Source organism: Bubalus kerabau, chromosome 9 (assembly GCF_029407905.1).
Source record: "Bubalus kerabau isolate K-KA32 ecotype Philippines breed swamp buffalo chromosome 9, PCC_UOA_SB_1v2, whole genome shotgun sequence".
Lineage (NCBI taxonomy): Eukaryota > Metazoa > Chordata > Mammalia > Artiodactyla > Bovidae > Bubalus > Bubalus kerabau.
The window spans coordinates 36535053-36546799 of record NC_073632.1 but is presented as its reverse complement, the minus strand read 5'-3'; the positions used below and the strand labels follow the sequence as shown (position 1 = coordinate 36546799).

The 11747-nt window shown below is 39.9% G+C and overlaps 1 protein-coding gene across 4 annotated transcripts in view; it reads left to right on the top strand.

Annotated features, from left to right (window-relative positions):
* The first annotated feature begins 784 nt into the window (after window positions 1–784).
* Window positions 785–11747, top strand: part of PKIB (cAMP-dependent protein kinase inhibitor beta) — a 120907-nt gene continuing 109944 nt past the window's right edge. For 3 of the 4 annotated variants that reach the window (XM_055535035.1, XM_055535029.1, XM_055535034.1), the window contains exon 1: window positions 785–921. The gene's annotated coding sequence lies outside the window, so the exon portion shown is untranslated. The remainder of the gene's footprint in view (window positions 922–11747) is intronic. The other variant, XM_055535031.1, reaches the window with a different exon arrangement.

Here is an 11747-nt window from a genome sequence, read left to right as displayed (position 1 = left end):
CCTTTCAGGGAACCAGAGATCTCCAGACTTCTGTGAGGAGAAATCACCTTTTCGAAGAAGCAGGGAAAAGCACCTTAATTTTAATAGCAGTATCATCATTCATCTATTATGCTTTCTAAAGTTCATAATGAGACCTTATTAGAAGGACTTCATTTTCCTTGAGAACCTTAAAAGTGGAACGTGACAGGCACTGATCTCTGCTTTTCTTTCCCCCAGAGTTGTCTACATTGCACATGACTTCTCAATTTGCTAAAATGATGCGGTAATAAACACGAAGACCCACATTTCGGGTGCAGGTAAGAAAACCATGCACATTGCCACTTTATCCAAACAGCCACGATTAAAGTGCAACCTTAGGACAGTCACTTCGGGCCACAAATGCTTCGGAGGGTCTACAGGGAGAAGGGAGGAAAGCGAATTCCCTCAGTCACATCAAGTAAAATCTTAATAGAACCTTAACACTCACCCAGGGGGAACTGAGAGTGGTAGGCGAGGAGGGTTCTGTGATGACCATCGATGATTAATTGTCTGATAAGGCGCACGCAGGGAAAAAAACAAACAACACTGCCCGGGACGCCGGAAGGTAAGACCCACCGTCTCGCCGGCCAGCAAGCCGGTTGGCGGCCGGGTTACGCCCGGAGCTGGACCCCGGGCCGGGGCGGCGCGGGCGGGGGTTTAAGGCGAGGGAGGCGCTCTCCACGCTCGGGGGCGGGTCCCGGCGGCCGCTCTCTCCGCCCCAGCAGTCGCCGCCACCTCCAGCCTGCGCCCCAGCGCAGCAGCTCAGACGCTGTCGCATCCTCGTGGACGGTAGAGGCGGCAGCGAGCTAGAGTCAGCACCGCAGCTCGCGGCCACGGAGAGGCCAGGCGAGCCCGAGCGCCGGGACCCGGCCCAGGCTCTGCGGACACCTCTGTGCGCGGCTGGTACGTACGTGGTGAAGGGGAGGTGGAGTGGGGGTGGCTGAAGCGAAGACGGAGGGAAAAGGACTTGGGGAGGCAGGGGAGACTGAGCGAGCGAAGATGCGGTAAGAGCAACTTTCCTATTTTCCGGCCAGTCCGCGCGAGCATGGGGGGGAATTTAAGCAGATGCCTCTTTGGCCAGAGTGACCACATCATGTAACACGCAGAGGTCCTTGCAGAGTGGAAGGGGGCGCTCAGGTCAACAGGGGTAACCAGGGAGATCTGATCACCTCTTTTTGCCCATTCTGCCCTGAAGGTGGACATTGGTGATGTCTTGTAAGTTGCTGAGCCTTCGCCTCTCGCACGAGCAGTGCCACGTCGTTTGTCCTGGGCTGCGCGTTTCCAGCCCCAGGCAGCCCCTCGCGGCCATGGGGTCAGCAGTGTTCTAGCCGGTTCAGTTCGCGTCGAGCTGTCTTTAGTCCAGTCACCTCACCTCATCAACCTCCATCCATTTTCTTTGATAAAACCTGGGAATAATTAGATCGAGTGAACTCGTGGGTTCCCAGCAACTGTTGGATTTTCACGGAGTCTGGGACACCGGCCGGCAGCCAGGGAGGGAGAGGAGTGCAGTGTGGTCGCAGGGGTTCGGGAGACGAGCGCGTGGGTCGTAATTGCTGACGTGCAGCAGCTCGTTGGGGAAAGTCCTGATAGTTCCCTCTGGGAGAGATGACCCTGATTTAACCTGCTCTCCAGACTGGCAAGTCCCTGCCGAGCGAGGCTCAGATGAACCGGTCAGTTTCATCTTCTTAGAGCTCATCCCAGGGAACGCATACGGACACAGTTCCTTTGGAAGAGCGCTTAGTACAAGTAGGGCACATAGGAAACACTGGGGGAAAAGAACAAACCCAAAACAAAACAAAAAATCCTGCAGGTGGAATTTTTAGTCCGAGTCTGTGCAGGACTCTAAAATGGAGATTCAGTGCTGATGACCACTTAAATATTCAACTGGAAAAACTAAAAACTAAAACGCTCATACTAATGGTTTGAATACTGAAAAAGTATGGATTAGAACTGCGCCGAGTACTGGATTTCTCTGTGTACACATAGATTCAAGATCCATCTGTCCACTTTATCTCTTCATAAGATGCCTTTCTTCTTATTGACATTGCTACACACAAAAAAATTCATTCTGTGATTTAACATTCAAAAAGGTCAGAATTTGGACTACTAAAATGAGATCTGATGGTCATAAAGCTCACAGGAAGTTCTGTAAGTGATATGGGTTCTGGATCATGGTTTGTTAGATTAGCATTTTGCACACCTTTTATTTTTCCTGCTTGTCAGGTGCTGATCAGTACCCCTCTATTGACACTATGATAAGGAAGTTCATTTCCTAAAACAGTGTTTTGGAAACTCAAATGTTTTAGTTTTGAAGTAAAGTATGTATTGAAAAAAAGTTTTCAAAAGTTTTTAGTAATCAGCTTCTTAGTTTTATCTTTACCACAACTTTCTTCAACAAAATATCAAAGACTAATGGAATACCTTATATAGGACATTTTAAACAATGTCAGATTTCAATTTTGTTAAAGAATTTTCTCTCCTCTTTAGCCGATTTTAAACTGGAAGTTTAGATTTTTTAGAAATTTACCCCTTCAATGATTTTTAAAGAAATTTTGCCAAGTTGTAAAACCATCACCATAATTCAGTTTTAGAACATTTTCATCACTCCAATAAGATTCCTCATGCCCACTTATGATTAATCTCTGTTCAGGTTCAGGCAACTACTAATCTTTCTTCAGTCTCTATAGATTTGCCTTCTCTGGATATTTTATGGAATCATAAAATATGTGATCTTTTGTTTATGGCTTTTTTTCACTTAACATACTGTTTTTGAGATCTATGTCGTAATGTGGATCAGCATTTCGCTCATTTTATTGCTGAAGTTTTCTGTTGTATGAACACACCACATTTTGTCTATCCATTCAGAAGGTTGGAGAGTAAACATTTTGCTTCCTTTAAAAATTTTGAGCTCAAATACAGCAAGCAAATTTGAAAAAAGGTGTAACATTTCTGAGAAATAACATATTTCTGAAGACGAGGTTTATTGGAGCTGTTTTATATTCACAGAAAAATTGAATGGAAGGTACAGAGATTTCCTAAATAACCTCTGGCCCTACACATGTATGACCACCTCCATTGTGGACATCACACACGGCAGTGGTACATTTGTTACAGTGGATGAATCTACACTGACACATCGTAATCACCCAAATTCCCTGGTTTACCTTAGCATTCACTCTCGTTGTTGTACATTCTGTGGCTTTGGACAAATATATAATGACATATATAGCCTGGTGGGCTATAGTCCATGGGGTTGCCAAGAGTCAAAGCTGACTGAGCATGCAAGCAGATGCAGACATCCATCAATGTAATATCATAGGAGTATTTTCACTGCCCTAAAAGTCCTCTGTTTTCTGCCTATTCATTCCCCACCCCCAGTATCTTTTAATGCTAAATGAGGGTAAATCAGGCTTAATTAAGACTAAATTTCCTGCAGTCTCCAGTGAAGATGGGAAATTGAGCAATTTGAAAATTGTATTTTAAGATGTTGATGAAACTCAAACCTAAATTGCTTGATGGTAAAGTCAGTGGTTTTCCTTTCCTTCAACACAAGATTTTTAATTGAGTTACCAAAAAAAATCATGCCTTTTTGAATAGAAAAAAGCACCCTATAAATCATATGGTAAAATAAGCTTCCATAACTATGATGCCACGTAATTCTTTTATATACTAATTAAACATTTTATTATTATATATAGAGATCTAAGGCCCAAGTTTAAGTGATTGACGTGCAAAAATCATGTATTAGGGATAAATCTAGGGCTCCTGTTTTCCCGTTTTAAAATTCCTGTGGTTAGTACATGCTCTTTTTATTCTTTTCAGTTTTTAAATGTTCACAAGGGTTTTTTATTTTGTTGTTCAGTTGCTCAGTTGTGTCCTACTCTGTGTGACCCCATGGACTGCAAGCATGCCAGACTTCTCTGCCCTTTACCGTCTCCTGGAGTTTGCTCAGACTTGTCTCCATTGAGTCAGTGATGCCATTCAACCATCTCCGTCCTCTGTCGTCCCCTTCTCCTCTTGCCTTTTTTATTCACATGACCGAATATACACTCCCTTAGCTTTTCTTTCTTTGATCAGACATCCCACAGTATTATTCATTGACTTACACTTTTTAAAGGTTTTAATGGGTAAATACCAGTTTATCTTTCATTACCTTAATACACAATTGCTGCTGCTAAGTTGCTTCAGTCGTGTTCGACTCTGTGCGACCCCATAGACAGCAGCCCACCAGGCTCCCCCGTCCCTGGGATTCTCCAGGCAAGAATACTGGAGTGGGTTCCCATTTCCTTCTCCAATGCATGAAAGTGAAAAGTGAAAGAAGTCGCTCAGTCATGTCCAACTCTTAGTGACCCCATGGACTGCAGCCTACCAGGCTCCTCCATCCATGGGATTTTCCAGGCAAGAGTATTGGAGTGGGGTGCCATTGCCTTCTCCGTAATACACAATAATGTAAAGTAATTATCTTTCAATTAAAAATAAATAAATTTTTAAAAAAGAAGGAAAACTGCATGTTCTTTTGAATTTTGTTGGTTTCAGTAATTTTTATTCCCAGGTGGTGCAGTGATAAAGAATCTGCCTGCCAATGTAGGAGAAGCAAGAGATGCAGGTTTGATCCCTGGGTCAGGAAGATCCCTTGGAGTAGGAAATGGCAACCCATTCCAGTATTCTTGTCTGGAAAATTCTATGGACAGAGGAGCCTGGGGGGCTATAGCCCATGGGGTCTCACAGAGTTGGACATGACCGAGTGACTGAGCAAAGATACTTGATATACTTTTTATAAGTCATTATCAGTGATATTACATAAAGAGAACACTTGAACATAGGCAGAAAACCAAAAGTGATTATTATTATTGTTTATCTTTTTATTGGAAGTACAGTTGACTTTGAGAAATCAAATAGGTGATCTACTTCATACTCAAGTGGGATATATTTTTTTTATTCTTGTACTCAATGGCAAATAACGGCTTTATGCATCTGTCCAAGTATAAAGCACGGTATGGACTTATACAGGCTTCCCAGGTGACGCTAGTGGTAAAGAACCCCCCTGCCAATGCTGGAGACCTTAAGCGACATGGGTTTGATCCCTGGGAAGATCCCCTGGAGGAGGGCATGGCAGTCCACTCCAGTGTTCTTGCCTAAAGAAGCCCATGGACAGAGGAGCCATATGGGCTACAGTCCATAGGGTCACACAGAGTTGGACACAACTGAAGTGACTTTAAATCAAAGTGGATTTATGTTTTCTAATAACTCCAGTTCTTAAAAAATGATGGTGTCCAAGAGTTGGATGCTTATTGGAAAAGAAGTTCAGAGCTGTCTATTTAAGAATAAAACAGTTCAGATTTGTATATGTTTCTAAATAGAAGGAAATAATCTTACCTAGAACTTGAATTAGTTAGAATAGGATTTCTCAGACTGAAAAGTGGGCCAGCAGAATAGAGACCCTTGAAGATTATGGAGTAGTAGTTATAGTAGTCTGGAGCAAACATGGCTTGAACACTTGTTTGGGGAGCAGCAGCAGAAGCTTTTATAGACAGTGTAAATGGAGCTAAATGCCTTCCTCTACATCTTGGATTCTCCCTCCTTAGAGTTACTATTTCTAGCTAAGCCCTAAATTCTGTTGTGCGGATGAAAAGGAATGAATGGCCTTTGGGAGTGTGGAAATCGGCATGTGTGAGTGTTAGTCGCTCAGTCGTGTCTGACTGTTTGAGACCCCATCGACTGTAGCTTGCCAGGCTCCTCTGTCGATGGAATTCTTCAGGCAAGAATACTGGAGTGGGTGGTCATTCTCTTCTCCAGGGAATCTTCCCCACTCAGGAACTGAACCCTGGTCTTTTGCATTGCAGGCAGGTTCTTTACCATCTGAGCTACCAGGGAACCCCAGAAATCAGCATGGGTAACTGTAAGTTTTCACTTGTCGGGTGAAAGAAAGGAAGAAACTGAGGTTCAGTATGATAGTTTTGGGAATAAATTCATGAAAGATAAGAAAGAGTTAAGCAGTCTTCCCAAACATGCTTATATTAAATGACTCTTAAGTGATTTACTTCTAGACTAATTTTTATGGGCTGGGTTAATATGTCTCAGAAGAAAATACTGTTCTTGAAATCACTATGTGTAGTGTGTGTGTGTGTGTGTGTGTGTGTGTGTAATTAAGGATAACCTTTAACTCATGTAGTTACGTTCATATTTTTTTTTGTTTATTAAAAAATGAGAATAAGTACTTCTATCATGGGGCTTCTGGAGCCAGATATAATATTAAATCTCAGAACACTGAAATAAGACCCTCTTGTCTATATTTCCCAAATCTAATAGAGTCTAATAAAAATCCAGACTACAGGTATAATGGATTTTGTTGCATTCTGAAAGTTTGTAAAGAATCTATCAAGTCAGAAGATGTTAGAAAGGCCGAGGTCTAGCACAGAAACCACTCTGCCTCTCAGTCTCTGTGTCCCTGAAGAAGGATGTCTGTTATAATTGTGTTCATTGCAATAAAGAAGCAGAACTGTTTACAGGAGTGAAAACTTAGAAAAACACAAAAAACAACTCTGCATCTTTCTACCATGCCATGAATCTCTATGTATTTATCTATATATACTCTTGCAGCTCGGAGAAGATTGGATTTGAGGAATATTGAACAGACTGTTATAGCCCAAGCAAGAGATGCTAGAGAGTGAATCATGAATTAGCGATGAAGAATTTAGGGATACACAAGAGTATCATAGTCTAGAAATATTAGGAGTGGAAAGTGATTAGGCTTGATGATAACTGGGACATGAAGTTAAGGGGAGGTGGAAATGAAGGGTGCTTTTCAGCACCCTGGCTTGAGGTTGAGGGCTAGCACTATTTACAAAAATGGCGGTAGAAGAATGAGGACACAGTTGGTGGGTTTCCTGGGTTGGATAAGGTCTGATAATTCATGTACTTCCTGCAATGAGACCTTATTTAGAAATAGGGCCATAGCAGTTGTCATTGCCTAATATGATGTCATACAGGAGTAGGATGTGCCCTTAACCCAGTATGACTGGTATCCTGATAAGAAGAGAAGAGACATAGAGGCAGAGACTCAGAGGCAAACATGTGACATTGGAAGCAGAAATAAGAGCTATGCGACTTCAAGAGATTCCTAGACTTACCAGCCACCACCAAAAGCTGGGAAAGAGGCATGGAACAGATTTTCCTGAGTTCCCAAGAAGAAACCAACCTTGCTGATAACTGCATTTTGGATTGCTGGCCACTTGATCTGTGCCCATTTTCAGTATCAGTTGTAAAGATGCTTACAAAATAAGCAATATGATAACTTGGGCAGGGCATCTGCTGTGTCCTGACATAGTCAGAGTCCTCTGCTTTCAACCCAAGTAGAGATCTAAACAAGATCATTCAGGTTTTCCATTCATTCCGGCCACGTGGGTTTGACAGTGTGAAAATGGAACCAGTCTACAACATGGGGGGAGGTCATAGTTTTTATCTGTTTGCCTCAGGGAGGGTAGAAGAATGTTTTCAGGGAAAGTGAAGAATAATTTCCTCACATAGTAGATCTGGGTCAGCTCCCTGAGGTGTTTGTGGTTTTTGCCAAAGAATATTAAACTTCAAGTAAAACCCAGCATAGTTGTTTCAACTCTGAGGAGTCCATGTTTGGATTCTAGGTTTGAATGCTTTGAAAGGAAACAAACTTTTCAGGTGTGACTGTAAAATGGGAGGAAACAAAGCATTTTTTAAACTCATAGATGTTCATGTTTACTAACTCTTTTAAAAAAGTATCTTAATTTGCCTAAACTTTGGAAAACTTTTCATATCACCTGTCAGTAATTATTATTGGTCTTAATACTGAATTGGTTAAGCTCTTCACTTTGTGGGTTTTGTCTCAATGTAATCCACTTAAAATATGGATTAATGAAATATGATTGTATCTAAGGACAGCAGTTTAAGTTATAAGGACATTTCAAATTATCTTGTAAAAGGATTGTTTAAGGTTCACTTTATTTTTTAACTCTTTTCTTTCAGATATTTTTGTCATAAAACCATCACACTATTAAGAACACTTAAAGATTTTACAATTTCAATTCTAATATTCAAGCATAGTTGCTTTAGTATTAAGTGTCTTCTAGTCTTTGTATCTTTGTAAGGATTTTTTTTTTATTAATGTAATAATGGTATACAGTTTTTATCCTATTTTTTTCTTCTTAAAATTACTATTATCAGAATAAAAATGAATAGAAAGAATAATTTTAAAAAATAACATTTTTTCTGATTATGCGGAGTGACCCATGACATAGTTTTTGGCTAGATAAAATTTCAGCTCTTAAAGGTATGAAACAGAATATCCCAGTTAGGCCCCATTTTAACTTTGCTGCACCCTATGCAGCAAAACAAATAAGACAAAAAGAAAAACACAAATCTTTAAAATGTGTGGCTTTAAATATTAGCAATGTTAAAATGTAGAATTCTGTTTTCCCAAGGACAGTCTGTGCTTACTGTTGTAAATTCTTCACCAAGAATCACAGATGTGAAAGTATAATCAAGCGATTTTTTTTTTCTTTCATTCTCATCCTTTTTATCAGCTCTCCATTGTTATCTTATAATGGTTTATTCCACATGTTATTTTCTAGGCCGTTAATGTATGCCACTTAAAATACCACTAAGTTTTAAACTTTAAAACTTTGTAGTTGTGTTTTTGAGATAATATACACTCCAGTGAAAATCAGAAACTTTCAAAATTAAGAGGAAAATAACGTCCACCTGTATTTCCACCGTTAATTATAAAATTCTTTGCCTATATATATATATCTTAAAAAACAAAAGTAATATATGCCCTTAATATATCATCTTACTATATCTTTTCAAGGCAATAAATCATCTTTTTTAATGGGTACATACTGATCTATTAAATTTTTAACTAATCCCTATTGGTAAATGTGCAGAATGTTTCCAAGTTTGTTTTTGTAAATAATACCATAGTAGATAACTGTATTTGTGATCTTTATACACTGTACACAGCTACCTTATTAATTTCTTGTAATAAATTTCTAGACATGGAGTTGATAAATCAATGGATAGTCACTTTTTAACCATTTTTTAAAACATTTTGCAGAATATCTTTCCAGGAAGCCTGTTACCATTTATACTGAAAATTTTTACCAAAGTACTAGTACTGTTTCAAAAATTTTTATTTAGAAATTTAGTAGGAAAAGATAGTTCATATTTGTATTTCTTTGCTAATGTGGCTAAATATTTTTAGGTAGTCAGTATGTTTATTGGGTATTTTGGATTTATTTGTATGAATTGCTTTTTGTGTTCTTCACTTATTTTAATTCTCTTTTGTTTGTTTCAAGAACTTTTAATTTATAAGGATATTAACTCTTTGTATGTCTGTTACATTTTAAATAACAGTTTTTAAAATCAATTTCTTTTGTTTGCAATTTTTAATTCTCTTTTGTTTGTTTCAAGAACTTTTAATTTATAAGGATATTAACTCTTTGTATGTCTGTTACATTTTAAATAACAGTTTTTAAAATCAATTTCTTTTGTTTGCAATTAACTATATAGGGAGCTTTGATTTGCAAAATACTTAAATTTTATAGATGTGAAAGCTATCAATTTCTTCTCTCATAGTTTATAAGGAGGACTTTCCCATTTTAAACATATTCATCTACATTTTTAATAGTACCTCTGATGTCTTTTTTAAAAAGTTTTAATCCTTTGGAAGTTGTTTTAGTAAGGAATGAAGTAGGTAATGTAATTTTATTGTTGTTATGTTTAATCACTAATCTTGCCTCAAACTTATTTGTTCTGTAACTGATTTGAAATAACATCCTATGCCCCTGCACCTGCTTGGAGTCCACCTTTGTGGTAACTGTCCTTCACCCTGAAGTCCCACAGAATTTCTTCCCACGTGCCTTCCTGGCCAGCATTCCTACACATGACTGCAGGCCCTTCCATTGCCTCCCTAACCTGCCTTGATCCACATCTGTCACTCAGCACCTCACCCCAGGAAGAAAAGGAATTCCACGTTTCCCATCATAGCTGCTAGCTCTTCCTAAAGTCTCTGGTTCCTGTAGTCTGTGTTACCAGTTTTGAAACATGTAATTTTGTTAGCCTTGCGAAACATAATTTTCCAATGCTTCAAATCTCTGTTTTTATCATTTGTCTATTCATTTCTCCCTTCTACCTTGAAACTTTATTATGCTTTGTGCTGCCTTTCCCTGACCTAATCTTTGCTTTTTATTCTTCCTTCAAAACTGTTCTGTCATGCCCTCTGGAACACCTGTTCAATCACAATAAACTCTGAACCTCTCTTTTTGCTCTAGCCCTGAATCTTGACTCTCCCACTTCCCCCTGAGTCCTTCCTATTGGAGATGGCTGATTACTCTATAGTTCATGAATCCTAGGGTAGGGAAGTGGGTCACATGCCATCCATACACCTTCCCGCCTTTAGACTGTTATTTCTCTACCCTCTTTTACTCATTCCTGCTCCTTTGAGCCAATTGGCTATACTGTCAACCACCATTGCTCATTCCTGTGAACTATTTACCACTTCAAACTGCTTCTTCACTGAACACTCCAGCAACTAGTGAACAGTCATCTTGTCCCACCCATTTCCTGTCCCCAATCTGGGTGACTTTATGTCTGTACCCAACACCACAACTTTTCAGCTTTTGACCTTCACAACTCAAGCAATAAACTTGTCTTTACCCAACCCCTTCTATAGTTACACCCTGGACTTATCATATGAATTTTTTCTTCCTAAAATCTCAAATTCAGAAATTTTCTTGTCATAGCATCCTATCTCTCTCTCTCTCTCTATATATATATGTACACACACACACATACATATATATGTATATATATATCTTTTACACAAATCCAAAGAGTCACACCTTCCTAGGTGGCACAGTGGTAAAGAATCCTGCCAATGCAGGAGACATAAGAGATGTGGGTTCGATCCCTGGGTTGGGAAAATCCTCTGGAGAAGGAAATAGCAACCCGCTCCAGTATTCTTGCCTGGAAAATCCCATGGACAGAGAAGCCTGGAGGGCTTCAGTCCATGGGGTCACAGAGAGTTGGATATGACTGAGCAACCAGACAGAGTCACACCTACAGTTATCTTTTGGCTTCATTGGGATGGCCGATTTTTATCCATCTGTTTACTCTCCATCTGTTTAAGCTCTGCTGGCTTAGAGTAAGATATTTCTCAGTGAATTCCATGTTTGCAATTAACACAAATCAATGGAGAGCCTGAGAATTCTGTGTGCTTACCACACTTTCCTCTACGGCTCCAGCAATGTCAAAGCCTCAGCACCATCTGCCTTGAGTGCTTTGTGACTTAATGACCACTTACCTGTCTTCTGGTTTATGCAGATCATTGCAGGAATCTTTATACTCCCAAATAGCATGGCCACTACCCTGGTTTTCCTGGGACTGAGTGGTTTTCCAGGATGATGTGCAACTTGGATAGCATGTTCAAAAGCAGAGACATTGCCAACAAAGGTCCGTCTAGTCAAGGCTATGGTTTTTCCAGTGGTCATGTATGGATGTGAGAGTTGGACTATAAAGAAAGCTGAGTGCCGAAGAATTGATGCTTTTAAACTGTGGTGTTAGAGAAGACTCTTGAGAATCACTAGGACTGCAAGGAGATCCAACCAGTCAGTTCTAAAGGAGATCAGCCCTGGGTGTTCATTGGAAGGACTGATGCTAAAGCTGAAACCCCAGTACTTTGGCCACCTCATGCGAAGAGT